The sequence below is a fragment of the Thunnus maccoyii genome, chromosome 8, assembly GCF_910596095.1.
Source record: "Thunnus maccoyii chromosome 8, fThuMac1.1, whole genome shotgun sequence".
NCBI lineage: Eukaryota > Metazoa > Chordata > Actinopteri > Scombriformes > Scombridae > Thunnus > Thunnus maccoyii.
This window is the reverse complement of record NC_056540.1, coordinates 20486747-20507271: the sequence shown is the minus strand read 5'-3', so window position 1 is coordinate 20507271 and position 20525 is coordinate 20486747. Positions and strand designations below refer to the sequence as shown.

General features: G+C 40.4%; 1 protein-coding gene across 4 annotated transcripts in view; it reads right to left on the bottom strand.

Annotated features, from left to right (window-relative positions):
* Window positions 1-20525, bottom strand: part of fgf13a (fibroblast growth factor 13a) — a 117501-nt gene that overhangs the window by 84660 nt on the left and 12316 nt on the right. The window contains exon 1 of one of the 4 annotated variants that reach the window (XM_042418795.1): window positions 19390-19407. The exons of the other annotated variants lie outside the window; for them this stretch is intronic. The gene's annotated coding sequence lies outside the window, so the exon portion shown is untranslated. Of the gene's footprint in view, window positions 1-19389; window positions 19408-20525 lie in introns of those variants that run through there. 4 annotated transcript variants of the gene reach the window in all.

The following is a 20525-nucleotide window of genomic DNA, read 5'->3' as shown; positions in this document are numbered from 1 at the left end:
CCATCAGTTGCAGAGATGAGAGAGATATTCACAGGTTAGCTCTCAACACCAAGGACATGATTTACTAATAGAGGCAACAAGAATCAAAAGCCCCAATAATATTTCTTACTCTCCTCCTTACATGTTATATGTAGTAAATTTGCCAAATAAAGAACAAAATACCTCAAAAAAAAGCATGGCAACAGATATGAAAGAGATTTCTTTTTTCTTTGTAATATTTGAATGTGACTTTCCAGAAATAGCTTGTTGTCAGCTCCATCCAGTTTAGCTCTCAGTCATGAATAATTCAGCGAAAAATTTACAGGTGAGAATGAGTTCATCCACATACCCCTCCAGTGCTGCATCAGAGGTGACAAAGATGCTAAAACATAACACACTATTCATACTTCCACAACCGCACATGACATCAAACACCGGGACTCATATACACTACACGTGTTGCATCACATACACAGGTGACACACATGGAGTAAATCATTCCATGCCAATCCCCCATTTACACACACACACACGCTGTGCATTTCCATACTTAGAATGTATCCATAGGCTAGCCTATACTAGCCTACATTATGACCTAGATGGGAGAAAGGGGGGCAGCAAGGAGACTTAAACACTTTTCTCTGTCTGCCGTCTCAGTGGAAGTGTAAGGCCCTCCTTCTCCGACACACTTAGCCACTTAATGGGGCCTAGTTGGTGTGTATGTGGGTGTTTGTGAAAGAGAAAGAGAGAGACGTTAATCCTATCTCCCCTGCCACCGGCAACACGACCACCTCACCAGCTACTAGGCCCGGGCAGAGAGCATGCTCATTAAAGACAATTGCCCAACACGTGAGCCCTAGTGATTTGGCGCAAGACAGGGCTTTACGGAAAATTGCCTGCTGCATTCAGGCATTCAGAAAACGGGCTGAGAGGTGCAGGTTTCTGAGAGTTATCATACCAGATGAAGGCATACTCTGCTGGAATAACTTCAGTTTTGCAAGGTTAGATTGACCAGTTTGAGCTTAAGTGGACTGAGTAACTGGGGTAGTCTGATCTGGTCTAATCTGGGCCGAGTTGTTCTGGGTCTGTCTGTTGACTGTCCCCTGCTCAGCTCTGCCAGTCTGTACCCAGAGGGCCTGTTATTTTGGGAGCTCAGCTGAGAAGAGATGACAACATCATGGACTGCTTAAGCTGCTTACATTTCCTCAAGCACTCCCAGTGCACCCTGGGATCTACACCCTTGTGTTGCTACTGTCACTGTTGCTCCACATGCACTGATTGCGTGTGAACAAGCAAACCCTTCAAAGAAAAAACTTTTTTTTGTTTGTTTGGGCAACAGTTGTATGGAGTGATGTCACAGGGAAGCATGTGACTACCTGATGAATGTGTGGGGATCAAGCAGAGTGCAAAACAGCAGGAAAAGTCAGTGAGGCTTAAAAATGACAGAATCCCACAACACTTTAGACGGTGACACAGCGGTGAGGTGATGGAGGGATGAGTGTGTGTGTGCGTGTGTGTGTGTGTGTGAGAGAGAGAGAGAGAGCCCCTTCTCTAAGTACACTGGCCGGGAGCAGATATCCAGTGTTTAAATAATATGATATATTGTTCTACATAATAGTTTCTAGTGTTGGAAAGGAGTGTGTTTCTCTTCAAGCATCAAATTTTAAAGCTTAGTAATTTAGCTGAAGTTCCCATTAGTTTCCCATTCTTTGGCAAAAGAATATGCATTGGAAGAAATGTGCAGGAATGTGATGCTCAACTTTTACCACAGCTTAAATAAAATTTTTGATGCTATTCTAATTGCATGTTCAGCCATGTTGGCTATCACTGATTCTAACGGCCCAGTTCTTTAATATATTGGAAACAAATGCTGCTTTTGTTCATGTAAATCACATCACTTCATGTGCATGTGAGGTTTTTGTTTTTGATGCTAATTTTGTCTCCTACATTATACGGGGCAACGTGCCTGCAATCGACAACAAGTAGACAACAGAAAAACAAGAGTTTATACGTAGCTAAATGCTAACGTAAACTAGCTGATGTTGAGCAGGTATAATGTTTGCCATGTAGGCTCTAAATAATTTCAATTTAGCATGTTAGCATGCTAACAAGCTACTTCACACTATACACAAAGTACAGCTGAGGCTGATGGGAATGATGAAACACGGTGAAAAGTTACGACGATTCGTCCTGAAAGGGACATGAATGCCAGTGCCAAATTTCCATCTAATAGTTGTTGAGACATTTCACTCAAAAACACAAATATGAATCTTATGGTGGCACTAGAGGACAAGTCAGAGGATCACCAAAGTCATTAAGATTCATCTTCATGGCACCATGGATAACAAATTTCATGGCAATCCAGTCAAAAGTTGTTCAAGTTCAGTTGTTTAGTCTGGACCAAAGTGTTAGACCGACCGATGGACATTGCCTTTTTCAGAGCCAGGCCAATAGCATGGCTAAAAAAAACTACCCAAACAAGTAAAATTCAATATAAAGAATTTTATTTGTCCATAAACTGGATCGCATTTGTGTACAGCTGCTCTACCCTTGTTTTTGGAAAACTATTACAATAGTTTCTACAATGTCAGGTCATGACATGCTATGCAGAGTCAATGTAAGAGGTTAACAGGGTTCATGGCGTGAACTGTCAGCCAGTCCTGCTTTATTACGTGAGCTGATATTTTAACAGCAGGCATAATGACTGCACGCCAGACGCAGTTACTACTGCTCACCCTGCACTCAGACAACCAGCGCCGATGTAAACAGCAAAGAGAGGACACTGTAAAAATTCTGGCCTGGGATGTCGCAAGCTCGTTGGCCACCAGAGCGACATAAAATTTGGCAACGTGAAATCTAAGTGTGGCTGAAGGAGGAAGAGGAGCCGTTGAGCTGAGTGTTATTCTGAGTCCGATGTAAAGAGAGCGAGTTGAAATGGAAGTGATAGAAGTAAAGTAGACATGCAGAAAGATTTAAAAAAGAAAGTACTAATTTGCTGCTAGAAGTTGTTTGGAGTGATGAAAAAGAAGTACGTGGTGTGTGAGGAGAAAGGAAAGATGAGGACAGAAAGTCTAGAAGAGTTTTCTGAGGATTATAGAAGTGGGACTGTTACTGAAGCATTTATTGAAAAATCAGTGTGAGTTACTTCTTTCTCTGTCAAGAGACTATCACTGAAATGCTCTTTAACAAGGCATTATCCCCAAACTGAAACTATTCATTTGCCAAAACTGCAAGACTTGCTGTTATTCTGAGCAGCTATTAAGTGCTACACGTGTTGCCTTCCATCACCCTGCTAAGGTTCTTCATTTCTTTTTCAAAATTGCCTGGCTAAAGAAGGGTTAAATTTGACAGGAGACAGTGAGATCAGTCGCAGGTTATCTGTGCAGACATTCATCAGCATTCAGACTGCTGCTGGCTCAGACAGCATCCTACAGCACAGCACGCTTCAAAGTGGGAGAGACGGGGAGAAGCGAGAGGAGAGAGAGAGAGGCCTCCAGCCAAAAGAGTCACATGAAGTAACCTTGCAAGACCACATGCACAGGCCTCTGTCATGCAAACCCTGACCATACATTAGCAGACGCTAGCAGTCATACAGCTGTGCACAGTAACTGGGGGCTACTCACGTGAAATTTCTGCTACGTGTGTAAAAAAAAACATTGTTATCCCCTTTATACACAGTTTACTGTCTTAAAAGAGCAAAATTAATCCTATGCAGGCTCACTTTGAGTTCAGTCAATCCAGCAGCCATAGCTTATCTTTTCCACTGACAAAAAAATTAAATGTAGAATCTCAGAAATCAGTAAAATTACAATTATTTGAACTGATTGCGAGCATGTCCCTCTGTTCTCATTTAACAGAAGCAGCATTCATCTGTAGTAACCCGAGAGGTGACACTGTGCCTCCAGATTCTGAGAATAAGAATGAGCGTGAGTAGATAATTCTGCGTGTAACCACACGCTGTGACTTCATTCACGCTAGAATATTCACGCTAGATCACATACATGCAACTGCCTGCAAACGTTAATTTATATCAGAACACACACAGTCACACAGAGAACTTATCGAGGACTCAATCAGACATGCACACACTCACACTTTGTTTTCCAGTAATGTCTTTTAAAATAAGCTAAAATTACCTGCCTGCTCTCCTTCTCCCTCCATGTTGTGTATTAGATGACATGAAGGAAAACGGGCCCCCCCCCCTTCAGCCCAGCGCTACCCAGACACAGCAGATGGGAAAGCCATTAGGTCTATACAAGCTCACACAACCCCGGCCTCTGAGGGTTTGCTTTTACACGGTCTGAGGTAAAGGTTCAAACACTGATACTTCAAAAGAAAAGCTCAGACTTCCACTAGAGATGTCCTGAGCCAATCCTCAGCTTAGTATCAGGGCTCTTTGCGTTTCGCAAAGAGCAGTGTACAAGGCATTCCAGTAGCATTTTGTCGTCACGTTCGCCAGTTAAAATGGTTCTAGCTTAGCAGATGTGTCATTTACTGCAGATAAATGTAAGAATATTATCAGCCTTGGTATCAGCAGATACCCAATATTAAAGGACTTGGATAGAGATCAGTGCCAAAATACTTCCCAAAAAAAGTTCCCACAGGAAACTACAATAACAAGCACTGAAGCCAGTCAGTCCTATGGTAATAACAAAAACTGACCCAAACGGCAGGTTATTGTACACCTAGCACAATTTGATGATTCTGTTTGGTTTAGGAAATTCAAATCAACTAGAAAAACATTTAACCTTATCATTGTATAATTATAGTAGGTTCTGTTTTTTTTTTGAACTCTCATTGGACTTTATGAAGTTTACTCTACTATGAAGAACTGCTTAACTTGCTTAACTAAAGTCAATTAGATTCCAAAATTGACAAGTTTCTGGGTAGAAAAAAGTATTAAAATGTCCTTAGAAACTTTTCAAACTACTCCTGCAGCACAAAACACTTTTCCATTCTCCATCTGTGCGCTCTGCCTGTTTAGCCAAAATATGAGTAAATACACTGCTTTAGTGTCCCTTTATTGGCCTCCATAAAGCCCCACCAGTCTTTAGCCATATTTTAGTAAAACTATGAGTCTTTGCAACATACTGAGCATACAGATGGAGAGTGAAGAAGTGGATTAGGCTGCAGGAGTGTTATGAGAGATTTTTATGAACATTTTATGATGTTTTGTAAACTTTTCCACAATGAAAACTTGCTGCCAATGGAATCTAATTTAAGCTGTTCACAGTCACTGTCCTTAAAGAGGCAATCTACTAACTTTTTAAAGCTATGTTTCAAGCCCACAGGGAATGAGTGTTTGTTAATCAAAAGATTTTGAGCAGAGTATCTCTTATACTAGTATACTTTTTCTTACTCCTAATTGTATAATTTTAATGAATAAGACTCCAGTGAGCAACAGCATTGCTCAATTTCTCCTTGAACTTCAGTGCTTCTCAATAGAAAGAAAACCTGTGTTGTCTACAACCTCCACGGGAACCTTCAGAACACCCACACAACTGCCTGTTAACAAGCCTAAACTGGCACAATTTAGCGACTTGTACGATAGCCTCAGCGCTGCCTGTTAGAAAAATCTGCCACCAACGGGTCATTTTTCTTCCATATTTCTGCTTTCATCTCCCCTTCAATCAGCAGGCAGGGTGCCGTGACACAACTACTCATTAGTAAGCAGCAGTGGGCAGGCGGAGATCGCTTTGCAAAGACAAACAACTTAATTAGTGGCGGCACAGCTTTAATAAGTTCAGCTCAAAATAGTTTTGAAAAGCGGGTGAGAAACATAACATCACCAGCACTGTAATTATGTCTGGGCTCGATTTGGATTTCACATTTTAAAAGGGAGGGTACGATTATTGCGGCTGAGGTTTACTGAGGCTTTACTGTATTGTTGGTATTCTCCTGGATGTGGTGTCAACAAGCCAACAAGTGATGCGGCTGTTTATATTGTAATAAAATGACGTTTAGTTTTCAGTTATATGACATGTATCTATACTGAGCACGTGCACACACTTAAAACCCTTAAAGTTACTCCTCATAACGCGTGACTTGCTTTACATCGTAAACGTGTAAGAATCAAAGGATGAGGTACACACCTGCATGTCAACCCATATCCTCTGCTGGGTTTGTCTGTGTTTTTTTTGTGCATGTGTTCATACTAAGACTGTTAGGAGCAAAGAGAGAAAAGTGCTGTACCTCATGTATATACTCCCAAGCTTTTTATCTGTCTCAAAATCTGCTACAGAGCACAGAGATGATTGAATGAAAATACTTCTGCACCCTAACACACCTACACACACATGCAAATGTATACGCAGTGTTCCAGGGTTTTTAGATTTATTCAGAGCAGGGTGAAAAGAGCTGGAGCAGCAGTCATTAATTTCACCGCAACTTGGGAATATAACCATTTCCCATCATTCCACTGTCTCTATACTGTAAATTGGAGATCACTTGGGCAAGATTTTTTACGCCGAGCAAATTTGCACTGCGTCTTTCATTCAATTTGTGCTCATGATCTGGTGGTAATTAGTGCCTGATTATTAAGGTAGCAGCTAATTACTGGACTGCCTTCTAACATGCAGTTCAGTGGGGTGATTTTTTTTTTCTGAGAACAACAAATGGCTGTACAAAGTAGTGATGCTGCATAGAGACGCTAATCAAGATTCCAAAGCTTTTACATACAAAGCTGCACCTGAGAAAAATTTGGGCATGTATTACTCATTAAATTATAGTAAAATTAATGCACTAACAGCTATTGTATTCATTTTAAAATGAGATTGAAAAGGACTTGCATAATAATTTACAAAAAACACATTTCTTAACCAACAAGCAAGTTGCTTAATCAAAAGACTGTAAGTTCATGTCAAACTTTATTGTCGAACTCTATTGATTTAATTTATTATGTGGCTATATTTTCTTTTTCATTATTGTTTTTTTCTCCTTTTCTTTTTGACTAATTTGAAAATTCAGTTGAGAAACTGTGTCAAAATAAGAAAAAACAAAAACAAAATGGTCTCTTTTCGGATAATCTAGTGAAATAAACATTTTTAATTAATTATTTCAACACATAATTGATGCCAAAATCATGCAAAGATTTGTCCTGAAGCAGTACTGCTAATTGATTTTCAACACTGCCCAAAATATTACCAGAGATATTAAAGGGACAGTTACCATGCTATAAACAGCATTGAAAAATCTGAAAAATTGTATATAAAGTATTATTTTTATTGCAAAATCCTAAATGAGATTTCGGAAGAACACATCTTATAGAGTTTTTCTCCCACATCACAATCTTTCATGTTCACAAGACTTGTGCCACTCTTTAATGTACAGTACCTGCAAACTCTAATGACTCCAGTGAAGAGCAACTCACAAAGTGTTTAAGTAAAAATTCATGATTCATTTGTGTTTTAGTAAAACAGTTCAGACCGTTTTATGTCAGCAGTATACACATCTTGCATAATAAAGTGTTAAATTTTCATTAACTATATTATGACGTTTCAACATTGAAAATATTCCATAGGCTTTCATAAGCTTGTAAAGTAACATGGTACCATTAAGTTTAATGAAAAAACCTGCTGAGCCAGTAGCCTGTCGCAGCGATTAGCGTGTTGGTTTGGATTCCAGCATGGGTCAGGTCACTTGCAGCAGCAGGGTTAGTGGTTATTGCAGAGTAGGCAGCTTGGTTACCCTGAAGGTAAAAGGAGCCCAGATACTTCCAAGTGTGTGTGTGTGTATGTGTGTGTGTGTGTGTGTGTGTACTGTATGGGTGGTTGGGTATCTATGTAATGCTGTAATGCTGCAGCCAAGACAGGATGGAGACCCGGAGCCAAAGACAAGAGACCGGTAGAACAACTCATATTAAGACTGAGCAGCCATCTGTCCCTCAGAGCTTTACAGCATGGAGTGCTGAGCACCCACCAACCCACACAACCCTTACACACACACACACACACACACAAACACACACACACACACACACTATGCACAACCTCCCATGATTACAACACATTTAGCTGATGGACACTATGCATTTTTATGGTAACATGTTGTAAGCATCATACTTAAACACTTCCTGAAACCACAGGACTGGTTACTGCATGATGTCCTACTCTGAAAATGAGCAACCCACAGACTCCATGAATGGCTGAATGAATGAATACAGTTGAAAATGTGAAATCAATGTACTGTACTATGCATACTTTGTTTGGACCATAAGAGCTTTAGGCAATCTACTACCAAAGTGAAGAATGTTGATGCATCATAGCCATTTTCATCTGCATCAAAAAAGGATGTTGTGCGTAGTCGGGGGATGGTAGAGGACGGAATTGTGCACCACTAGCTTGTTATGGAAGAGTATCAAATTGCCAGGGGTTGACTTTTTTTCTTTCTTCTCTTTAAAATTACAACAAGAAGGCAAATATAATACACAAAGAATAAAGTTCACTGACCTGAGAGACAAAAAATAATATTTTCACTTTCCTGTGTGTCACAACAAAGCAGCCATGCAAGTGCTTTTTTTTTAATGGATGTGATGACTGATTCTGGAGCAAGTGTGAGGACTGCCTCCACACAGTGTTAACAACACATTCTGTTCATCCTATCAAAAATGCCCACAGGGTCCAAATACAGTTTCTTAGCAGACACACTTATGATAAAAATTGCTGCAGCAGCATGAGTGTGTAGAGGTAATGCCATTCAGTGGATTGTTATTGTTACAGGACTGCTTAACTCAACACTTCGGGGCTGCGAGTAACAATTATTCTCATTGTGGAAAAATCTGCTGATTATTTGGTCAATTTATCAATTCATTGTTTAGTCTATGAAATGTGAAAAAAATTGTGTGGTATGGCATCTACAATTTCTCAGAGGCTACGGTGATGTCTTCAATTTGCTTGTTTTCTCTGACAAACAGTCCAAAACCCCCTAAGTCCTACAGCACTTTGAATCAAAAACCAAAATGTATTCAAATATAAAGAGTCTACCTGTTATAAGGATGTTTTCACTGGTAACATGAGCACCAAAGCATGTACAGTAATTATATGGAAATGAGTGAGTGCATTCGTGTGTCCTTCATTATTCATGCTCCAGTGTGAATGTTAGATTTCAAGTGCACTGAAGTGTATTATGGGCAAGATTACACAATACTATTTGTGTAGATGCATAAAGCAGATAGCAGAGTGTCCCTCTTCTTTCTGGTCAGTGTATGTACAACTTAAGACAGGCAAGAAAAGGAAAGCTAGGGCCAAATGCATAAATCTCTGTGTAGATTCTTATGACTAAAACTGTGTGTACGCACAAACCTAGAAATATGTAAATGCATTCTTTTCACCAGATTTATGAAGCCATGCGTACATGTGGCTCTGTCCTTGTGGTACTAGACGCACATGTACAAGCCTTATTTCCACTCTCACAATTAGCCACAAATGGATGTAGACACACCCTTAATCACTGTTTTGCATATCAATATGCTGCCTGCTCCACCAGTCTTTAAGCCTAGATAGATTTCCATTCAAATATAGCACAAATGTGAATTGAATTTCTAGAAAATAAGCATATGAAATTTCAAATTAATGCACGTTTCCATCCACTGCTGTTATGCAAATATTTGGAGTTGGGTTGTCAAGATAGCAGCTGGTGGTGCTAATTTTCCAGTTGTAAACATCTGCAATGCTTTACTAGCCCCAGACAACATGCCGATAATTGTATATAGACATGCACATATAGATCCACACGTACAACACAATATGCAGCACACAAAGGACTATGACAATACACAAACATGAAAGAAAAATCTAATCTGGGCTATAAACAAACACCAGATGCCTCCCATTCTGATTCACAGAGTACAGCCAAAGACAGAGAGAGCTCTGCAAAATCCTGAGATAACACTGGCAGACCAGACAGAGAACACACAAACACAAACACACACACACATATATAGACATGTACAAACAGACCATCATGTGAAAATGAGGACCCATCTCAGACTCGGCTGGTTAGGGGTCACAGTGTATTTCCTTCACTGTCAGACATGTACTAAAGGTTGCTGAGATACAAAGGTCTTTGTACTATGAATAGTACAACAGAGCGCACAAACAAAGAATATATAGAATGTGTTGGCTGTGTAATGACTGCACAGCACACTCAACACAGGGACATGACATACTGTAAAGGTCAGAAAGCAAGGGTCGACTACTCACTATTAATGAGTTTTTAGCACTATGTCATTTATACCAGTGAAGTGTAGCTCATCTGCTGTTCTAAAATGACGACTGATGAATAAAAGTCAGAAATGAAACTGCTATGATTACTTTAGAAGGTATTATTCAAAGTAACCACAGTAAGTGAAGGAATTGAAGCAATTTAACATCGTCCATGTCCTAATTTTCCACTGTAACCTTTAAGCAAAGCTGAAGTGTTTTGTCGTTATTGCGTGTAACCTTTTCATCTCGCCCACAGCACTGTTCATCTTCTTTATGGTGGCCAGTTCTGCTGTCATAGATTACTGTTAGATCACTGGCTGCCATCTCTCTTTCTCTCTCTCTTGCGCCGTCTCTTCGTTCCTTTGCTTCTCTCTTCATCTCTTTATCTTCCCCTCTCTGTACTGCAGTGTAGGCAGTGACTTGTCTCATCTAATTATATTGAAAATGATGTGATCATTCACCACAGAGAATCTCTGGTGACATCTGACAAAACAAAAAGAAAAGTTTGTCAGGTAGGAAACTGAATCAAGCTGAAGTCTAGCCAAAGTTCTTCTGACTGTGAGGCGAAGTTAAGGTTTATGGAACTACAGCACCAATGTGTGTAAAAAAAAATGTACAGAGCAACTTTACCATCTGTACAGTCAATCTTGAATGCTGCCTGTATTTATAATAGTAAAACTCGATATTGGTCAAGAAACGATAGTTTTCCTCAAACTAGTATTAATTGCAAGCACAACTAGAAAATACTAGAATTAAATTGGAGTTCTACTGAGTGAAACATGATGCCGAAAATTCAGCTTTCAGTCTTATTCCCTCTTCGTGATAGGTTTTACTTTGACACTGTGCAATCATACAGACAGAAATCCATCACAGAAAAGGCAGAGATACAAATTTCATGCTGACAGTAGCACCAAAAGACAGAATGCAATCTTGCTACAAAACACGCACACTGGAATAAGCTTTTCCTTTTGCTTCTACAGTGCTATCACTATCACTGTTTCTCTTGGTCTCTCTACCCACTTACTGTACGTATATACAGCAAGCTAAATCTTGGTCTGGGGAAAGTATATGAAATATATGGAAGGTGAGGGAAAGTTGGTGCATCAGAAAAGGTCATTTACAATCCAGTGGAACCCATTAAATATCATATAAATAAGATATAAACCATTGTATGACCCTGTAATTGTTCTTAAGACAACAACTAGTGACTGAGTGCTGTCACACACATCAGGTAGGAGGTCTCAAAACTATCTATTATGCCAACACGCCAAAACATTTCCACACATAGCACTGTGTAATATACATATCACATATTCACACCCCCCAAAACAGGCACACACACCTCCAACCCCATCCCAGTGGACCACTCATTTACTGCCTTCCCACCCTTTATTATCTAAGTGTGTCTCTCCATACGGACTCTGTCTCCCAGGCTCCAAGTGTATGTTCGTGTGTGTGTGCATTTGTGACAACGTTCACAGTGATGTAGCCCCCCAGCGCATCAAGTGTGCATGTTAGGAAGGCACCTTGGTATCCACCCCCCTGGTATCCACCCCCACGACTGACGACTCCCGTGCTTATTGGGGCTTTGTTGCCGTGGCAGCGTCTCATTATGTAAATGATGTCTCCCTGATGAGAAGGAGGCAGGCGCAGCCGTGATGTTCACTGCTCCAGACTGTGTAAAATTGGCTTCAGGGACCAGTGAAGGATTGCTGCTATATTTAGCAGTCTTCTTAACAATGCCTTTCTTCCCTATTCTTTCTAACATCCTCGAAATAGAAAGCCCACTCACATTTAACACTTGCTTCATCATTTTCACACAGTGAGTGCTAAAATATTACTGAAATTAGCACACAAACGCACGCTAAGGCACACACCAACATTCCAATGGAGAGGTTTACTACTTCAGGGTTTCATATATTGTGCTTTTAACTGTCCGCCATTTTATCTGAATTTCTTTTATCTTTTTCTCCCTGTTGAATATATCACTCTGAATGTATTACCCTTCCATCCTCTGTCCTCATCAATGCTGAATGAATGAGCTTTCTCTGAGGAATGGTACTAATGGCTTTCTGCTTTAAATCATCTTTCATATTCCAGCTCAAGAGAAGCCAATACTAAGTGCCCCGGTCACTCCAGACATTAAACATGACCCAAAGACATGAACCTATACAGTACATATATATGCCTTCAAATTAGGCGTGGTTCTTTCTTTTGTCCCCATCTCAGTATCTGTATAATAGTCATAACAGCCATTCAGCCATCTCTGAAGACGTCAGTAATAATGTCAATCTTCATTACTGCGCTAATGCACAACAATATTTAGTTTGTGTCGACCCCTCCTTCCCATCAGCCAAGACACGTGGAAGTCGAACAAACACACGCTACTACCCTGAATCCTCTGCCATCACTCTTGAGACTGTCTACATCTCCAGTCTAATGAAACAGCTATTTTGAGTGAGTGACCAAGAGATCAATATGGTCAATAGTATTAACCTTCAGAGTGCATGGCAGCCTGGTGAAGGTAGCGGGTCAGTCAAGAACTTAATTAATGATCAGAGACTGATATTGCTTACTCTTCCTCATAGTTCCATCTGCTGCCATATAAAGCGATTACATCTTCTCATCTCAGCCAAACTCGCCAGCTTGTTACATAGCAACTCTAAACGTTACCTCATACATGAACGACTTTCGTATGCAACTATTTGGTGTTATAGCAACAACATTCTCCTCAGTGTCTCTGCAAAGTGCTCACTGCCGGTGTTTTTCAGTTGGATATTCTTGCAATTGTTACGTGTTACAACAAACAAGTGTGGTCATGATTTAAGTAACATCCACATTAAGATTCAGGTGTTCAGAAGTATTAATATCCAATCCCATTTTCCTGCATACAGTGCACATCCAGCCTAAAATTTTGGTAAAAGCAGTCAGATTTATATAAAGTATGTCTGACGACTGAACAGCTCTGCATTAGGAAAATATAGCTTGTATCACAGCTTTCCTTTAATTGTTTCCTATAGTACAGTGTCCAATTATTTTTGTATAATATCCATGGAGACAGGACAGATATGTTCTCTCTTTATCTCTTGTATGAACAAAATTCAAAAGCAGTTTTCAGCCAATGTGGTGCATCAGCACAAAGTCGTTAAAGTTAATTCAAAACTACTGTATCTTTAAACCTGAACCTGCTGGAACCTCGCCTTCCTGCTCATTGTTAGTGTGGATATCGTTAACTGAAACTTCTGGCTGCTATTTTGTTTGTGCTGCCACACACGTCACTTCCATGCAATATTGCACATTAAGGAACAGGTTTAGCTTACCCAAAGCAACATGAGTTACAGGAAACAATGGATCAGACCTATGAAGCCATTACCAGTCTCCTAAAAAATGACCTTGATTTGCCCAATACCAGGTCAGCTCAGGACTTCCCTTCTGCTTTCCACACTGATGCTTCTCCTCATAACCAGTGAGCTGCTGAGGTGGAACACTGACGCAAGCAGATGTGAGGCCTTATTCGTAACTTCCTTGTGAAATAAGCTGCTAGATTGGGCGAGAGCAGGAAAGGGGTAATCCTGTTAATTATTCTCTGCATGTGTGCAGAGGGGAAGGTGGTCTGAGGTTCTGTTGTCTTCCTGGTGAATTATGGCTACAGACTTTAGGGCTGTGCTCAAAGTTAAGAAACTACCAATCACCATCTACATCCTGCTCAAAATAGAAGCATCTGCCCTTACCATTAGCACTACATAGGCTTGCTGGCCAGTTAGATACCAAGGCCTGCTGTGTTCCAGCCTGTAGCTCCTGTTTATTACCACTGGTCCAACCTTATCACCTCCCTTTCTTACATCGCCTTAATCCCCTTTATAGTTTTCACCAACTTTAATTAGTTCATGTCCAGAGCAACTATTAATCCTGAGCATGATTTAAAGTATAGACTTCGGCGAGCCATAAAACCTTTGTACACTACATGATTTTGAGACCTTGACTTTGCTCAGAAATATTTCACCGGTGACACTCTGACCACAAAATGTCCCTCCCTTCAATCTTTAGCTCACAATGATTGTGCACAAGGGTGCTGCAGTTCCAACAGGCTCTGTGCAGGTTGTCTTGGATGACGACAGCATCTATGGTAACCTTGGGATACTGTAATTGCTTCTGTGAACTCTCTCTGCCTTCACAGCTCTCTGTGATAACGTAGTTCTGCATGGAAAAAAAACTAAAAACTATCATATATTGACGTTAAGTATGAGTTAGTTACTTCTTTTTTTTGCAATATGTTTTTCAAAAACATATTTGTCTGAGCCTGAGTAGTCTGAGGCAAACATGATGAAATTTTCTTGAAGGACTTGCTACATCTATAAGAACCACACGGGCCTTTCCAAAAATATCCACTTCAAGTTTTCCAGACCTTAAGTGGAGCTTCATTCTGTTTGGAGATAAATGAAGATGACATCTGTGGTATTCAGCTCCTGCAGAACTGCGTGTGGCACATACTGCACAAGGTCTGAAAGTGAGCTTAGGGTGTGAAAGCTTACAGACAAATGACTCAGTGCTGCCACATGCTCAGTTGAACTGATGAGCCCTTCCCTTCGTCTCAGTTGGGCTAACGGCATTTGATCTGCGGTGAGCCCATTAGCACTCAGAGTTGGATTGTCACACACCTGGCAAAGGTATTATATGGGGACCAATTGATTCTGTTTGCCGTTTGTCATCTCCTCTATACAATCATTGTCAAAAAAGACAATGTCATTAAAGTGCACTCTGCACAGAGCAGCAATAGAAAGCAGACAAGATAAAAACACACATTTAAGAGCCATTTTCTGCTGATGTCATCTTTATCTAATTTAGCAGATAATAAGCCATTGGAAAAACCGTCAAGCCTTCTACTTTCTCGTCCCATTAAAGCCCTGAGCCAAGATGAGGACTGCTAACCTCGATTTGGCTTCCAGGTATTAGCATTCATAGGAAAAGGGTTAGCAATGCCCATATAGCTGATGTCACCGTAAAGCCTTATGTGACATAGTTTTGAATGTGCAGTGAAAAATACAGCGATCCCACTTTGAAATATTCCAGTGTTCTGGCCCTGTGGAGAGACATCATTTATTGTTATCAGGGCAGTTTGACACACATAACCACAATTATGGGGGATTATCTTTAGATGGGATTAACTACTGTAGCATAGAGTGCATTTCTGAAAGTAAAATTGCAGTAATCCAAAAATCCACAGGTAATAATCCCACACCTATTTGTCAGAGTTCTGATCCGCACCATTATTTTGATGAAAGAATTCGGGCGTATAAATTAGATTATTATCATGAGCCATGTTTAACATCAGTGGACCACAGACAAATCTGAAGCAGGCCGTCAGTGTTTGGTCCCAATAACTTCCAGTTCAATTTGTCGAAAGAAAACGCATTTTGTGGGTGGTTTTGTGAGATTACACTCATCTGTGATAACTATAAACACATAACTGTGTCTGCTACTGTGTCTGCTTATTGCAGTGTTTGTGAAACAGCAGTAAGATTCAGCAGAGAGACAGATATTTTTACATACATAGCCATTTTGTGAACAAGGATTAAAAGCCTTCGGTCCCTCTGAGTGATGATATTTAGAGAGGAAGACAAACGACACGATGAATTTAGTGTCTACTGAGGAGTATTACCACATCAAGAAATCACTGACTGACACCTATACATACAAGGAACCAGTGGCATGTGTCCACTGGTTCTGTGACCTGGCAAATGACTCTCAGAGACCAGCATGTTCCAGTAGGCATTGAGGGAACAGCTCACAAATCCATTCACCTCAGAAGACATGCAGCTCTGTGGATTACCAGCAGCAAGCTGACTAATGCACCAGAGCAGTCAGGTATTTAGAGATTTTAGTGGCAGAACACTTCGGCAGCGATGACGTAAGACAGAGCATGATTCCATTTCAAAGTCAAGAGATAACGATAGGATGAAAATACGTTGCAAATATTATATTTCACCAATAACTGACCATTATCGAAGCACCTCTTCATAACTTTCTTCTCAAAGAAACAAACTGTACAGAATCCCGGAGAACACGACCCGAACAAGAACCAGAAGCCAATCACAACCAATCACAGGGCACCAGTGTCACTCAGGAACCCAAGTTGACAGAGGAATTGAAGAGACGGGCTCTCAACGTTCCCAAACACAGATCAGTGTGCAAGTCAGCAATGGAGAGTGGCAGATCTCTGATGCGAGGCGAGCCAGTTTCCTCCAGGCAGTGTGGCCGGATCTGCGTCAGTACCAGGAAAGCATCTGACAGGGAACGACTCCACCACTCTGACACCACAAATACTTCCAGCAGAACATGTCCTCACAAACACCCAGTGTTTACTTGGAGCAAACTCTTTTAGTTGTGTTGGATGCATTACAAGGAATATGGTATTGACTTGTACTGTAGCTGTTTATTGAAGGATAGGCTCACAAAATTTCAAAGTTTGTCTTAAAACAATAGTCAGGTGCCCACATGAAGAATGAAACAGCTCCTCCTCCTCCTTTTTGCTCCTCCTGTTCAACTGGCCGTTTAAAGATCCCTTCCTAATGCGGTTTCAATCTAAGTGACGGGGGAAAAAATCCACAAGACTTCTTTTGTTTCAAAATGTACTCTGAGGTTGATCTGAAGCTAATACGAGGCTTCAGCAATTGAGGTTAGTCAAATCAAGAGAATATCACACACACTCGCACGCATGCACACACACGCACACACACACACACACAGCTCAACAAGAAAACACTGTGAAAATGGAATTATAAGGGAGCACACTGTAGCTTTGGAAGACAGCCATTTGACTTGACTAACTCGGACAGCTGAACCCTCCTAATGGCCAGTATGAACAGGAGGAATGATTACAGCACGAAAAACCTGTTTCTATGTACATATGGATACCTGACTTCTGTTTAAACCTGGAATTTAATTGGAAATAACCTGACCAAAATTATACATTTTCTTATAAAGAATATGTTATTGAGTTAAATCTTAACACTGAGAATCTTGTTTTTTGCACTGGAAAAATACTAAATCATGATGTATGTGACAAGACTGGTACAGGTTGGTACGCACGGTAGTCCAAAAAAAGTTCACTGTTTAGATAGCACAGTCACTAAGAAGGATATAAAAGAAAAAAAAGCTTGAACTGAATTTTGTGTTAGTGTCTTAGAGAAAGAAATGATTTTAAGCTGACCCTGTCAAATAGTAGGAAATCCTCCTCTCACTTGGTTCAAGATTTATTCGGAATCATTTTCCAAAACCCTGGGATTAGAATTTGAGGACCCCCACATGAAAATCTCCTGGCTTACTACAAAATGCGTCTGCACATGAAAACTGAACACTCTGTATTGCTGTAACTTGTCAATGTATGCACAGTAGGATGCATGACAGAGCCACTACTACAGTAACTGCTGGTCACAGCTAAAAACAGAAACTTAGTAACTTTTACTCTGCATATAGTTTCAATGTATTTTTATATCTTTTCACACTGGTAACTTCGCTTCTACTTAACTAAAATGCCAGTAAAGTATAAGTACTTGTGCATGTACTCTTTCCACCACTACATTTATCTCTCAAACTTTCAGTGAGAGACGACAATAAAACATGACAGTGCCATTAAATGGAAAGATTTTAACACAGTAGGCAGTGTGCGGCTTTGCAGACGAAATTAGAGCAGGTGTCGGTGTTGTGGAGGACGGAGCTGCCTGCATTGTGATTAATGAAGCAGCTCCAAACTCCTCTCTGGGTATCTATTGATTCAGTTCTGTGGCCGGCCTAGCACTGAATTAATCTGCCTGCAAATATGCAAGACTTATGCCTTCTGCTCCGCTCGGACAGGCAGTTTGAGAAGGACATGAATCCACTGGCTGACACTCACGACCCAATAGGGGAGTCTGTCAATGCACTGCACTGAAACCAAGTCTGAGGAGAGTGACGCAAGTGCAAAGTTCTTTGTCAACATTTATGGAATACCTGCAAGAAATGCACGCAGAGAAGTGTTCATAAAACTACATGTTGGATTTATTAAAAATGAGATTGTAAATGAGATAGAGAGTATTACAATATACTGTTATAACCTCAACCAGTTAAGGTGGAAATAACTTGATGCACCATGCATTAATGCAGCACTGTTAATAGGTGTAAACAAGAGTTCATCATACTGAGTTTCAAAGCCGAGAGAGTGTGTACATCAAGCTTTGACACATCACTTTGTCTGAACAAGTTAGCTTCACAAGGACAGGGTGAATATAACACAACGTGATTCACTGGTGTTGATACTGGAGCTCCGCTACACACACCTCTCCTTCCACCCCACCATGTCTCTCTGTGTCTCTGCATACTTTCTGTTAAACATTTAGGGCAACAGGATGAGCTATGGTCTTACTGACTGTGCCACGCAAGAGAAAACAGATTACTGGCACAAAACTGCAAAACAGTATGCAATTCTAACCTTTTACCAACATCTGGACAGACCCAAGTGTAAAGCAAGAATATTATTTGTTGATTTTTCATTGGCTTTTAACGATATATGATATATCCAATCTAGCAGAAAGGCTCGGCCATCTTTTGTTGGTGCCTGGATCATAGAGATTCTAACAAGCAAACACAACAAGTGAAACAGTTATCAGATCTGATAGTCACCAGCATGTGCTTTCCTCAGGACTGCATTCTGTCTCCAGGTTTATTTATTTTATACACCAACAACTGTATCAGTCATCATTCAAACAGATTTTTGATAAAGTATGCTGATGATACAGCTTTACAGTGACACAGCTACAATCAATACTAACAGAACAAAAGAAATCCACACAATCTTCTCACTAGCACAACCTGGAAGTCATAAATAGTCGGCAAATTCAGGTTGTTGAGGAATCAAATACATTTGGATTTACACTGACAACAAATTGAAGTGGAACTGTCAGGCTGACTTTATTTTAAAGATGAGAACGGCTTAGAAAAACCATCCTCATTTCACTCTGAGTGTTTTATTATGAGATATTTCTGAAAGTTTTTTATTGAGTGTCAGACCTCCTCATCCTCTGCTGGCATAATAATACTAATGTTGCCCAGAAGAACTTGGTCAGCAAAGTTGTGAATATTGCCGGCAAAATAATAAGCACTAAGCAAGACAGCCTTGGTGAGATCTATAAAAAAAAGTGTGCCCCTCCTCGGAAAATGAAAAGCAGATTACTTCATCCGCAGCACTGCATGTTCAGCGCAGCTTCAGGCCCGTCTATCAGGCCGGCGTCTTCAGGCCACCAGTTCCAAAAGTAACAGAGCCAGGAGGTCCTTTATCCCATCTGCCATCGCACTCTATAACACACATGCATGAGTTGCAGCACTGGGGGGCAAGAGCACACACACTTTTGCCAACATTATTCTTGCACATGAAACTCTTAGTATTCATGGCAGCACTATATAATTCTTCATAGTAGAAAGTACCGTGTATTCTGTGCTCTATTGTGTCTTTGCACTCATACTAACATTTGTTTCTCACATCAATTTTTGTACTTTATAAGCACTGCAGGACACTGCTGTCATACTCTGTCATGAAATTACAAAAAGTGTAAGAATGTATTTGGCTGCACAGTTTAAATGTCAATTTTTAAATATGATTACTACTAAGACTACCAGAAAGGAACTATTCAATATTATTCTAATTATAATATTCTAAACTTCTCTCAAAGAAACCTTTTAGAGAGTTTCCTAACCATCAAATTTAATTTCTATTTTGTTTGCTCTGTTCAGAACTGGAGTCTGTCCCAACATGCACTGGGTGAGAGGCAGCAAAAGGGATACTACTTTATCAGCATTCTTAAAATGTCAAAAATGTTTGGGGGGGTTTCAAAATGTAGTTCAATTTCAGTCTTTCCAAGAAGCGCTGTTTCTCCTAAAAGTCCTAAAAAAGTCTTTTCAAAATGATCCGAATAAATGAGAGGAAGTGGGGGTATCGCTGGTCTGAAAAAGCAGGGCAGTCAGAAGCTTCTGTAAGCCAACAGCTTTCAGAAAAAAAAAGCTGCGGAGATGGCAGGTGGTTCCAGCTTTAATGGACTGTTTCCCTGAAATAATTTGTGGGACAGGTGGTTGCCAGCGCTGGCAGGGTCAGTACTGATTTTCCCTGCGCAATTCCCTGCTCCTGTGCCACTCAAGTCTCTGATGGAGAGCCGCTGGCACCGAGTGACCCTCTCTGTGATGCGGATAGTGAACTGCAGTTTTATTTTTTTTTCCTTCACTAAAATTGGAAGGCAGCAGAGACACATCAGCTTTTGGCTTTCAGCTGTGCATCTATGATACTAAACCGTGCTTTGTTGAATTTTCTTGGTTAAG